The 586-nt window shown below is 38.7% G+C and overlaps 3 non-coding genes across 3 annotated transcripts; all 3 read right to left on the bottom strand.

Annotated features, from left to right (window-relative positions):
• Positions 1 to 142: 142 nt before the first annotated feature.
• On the bottom strand, positions 143 to 216 carry TRNAV-CAC. Its single transcript has one exon. It is a non-coding gene; the product is annotated as a tRNA-Val (tRNA).
• Positions 217 to 301: 85 nt separating this feature from the next.
• Positions 302 to 375, bottom strand: TRNAV-CAC. Its single transcript has one exon. It is a non-coding gene; the product is annotated as a tRNA-Val (tRNA).
• An 85-nt stretch (positions 376 to 460) lies between these two features.
• TRNAV-CAC lies at positions 461 to 534 on the bottom strand. Its single transcript has one exon. It is a non-coding gene; the product is annotated as a tRNA-Val (tRNA).
• Positions 535 to 586: the final 52 nt, after the last annotated feature.

A 586-nucleotide genomic window follows, 5' to 3' on the forward strand; every position in this document is an offset into this window, starting at 1 on the left:
AAACTGAGGACCTCTAGTGTGTGAGACTAAAATGATAACCAACTACACCACCCAGACAAGCTAACAAACCAAAATAACGATTTGAACTCGAATCAACGGTGAAATCGTTGTTTAGAAAAAAGTAAAAACATAATTCTAAACATGTCTGAGCCAAGGTTCAAACTGAGGACCTCTAGTGTGTGAGACTAGCGTGATAACCAACTACACCACCCAGACAAGCTAACAAACCAAAATAACGATTTGAACTCGAATCAACGGTGAAATCGTTGTTCAGAAAAAAGTAAAAACATAATTCTAAACATGTCTGAGCCAAGGTTCAAACTGAGGACCTCTAGTGTGTGAGACTAGCGTGATAACCAACTACACCACCCAGACAAGCTAATAAACCAAAATAACGATTTGAACTCGAATAAACGGTGAAATCGTTGTTCAGAAAAAAGTAAAAACGTAATTCTAAAGATGTCTGAGCCAAGGTTCAAACTGAGGACCTCTAGTGTGTGAGACTAGCGTGATAACCAACTACACCACCCAGACAAGCTAACAAACCAAAATAACGATTTGAACTCGAATCAACGGTGAAATCGTT

Source organism: Cucurbita maxima, unplaced genomic scaffold (genome assembly GCF_002738345.1).
Source record: "Cucurbita maxima cultivar Rimu unplaced genomic scaffold, Cmax_1.0 Cma_Scf07722, whole genome shotgun sequence".
In the NCBI taxonomy this organism is placed as follows: Eukaryota; Viridiplantae; Streptophyta; class Magnoliopsida; order Cucurbitales; family Cucurbitaceae; genus Cucurbita; species Cucurbita maxima.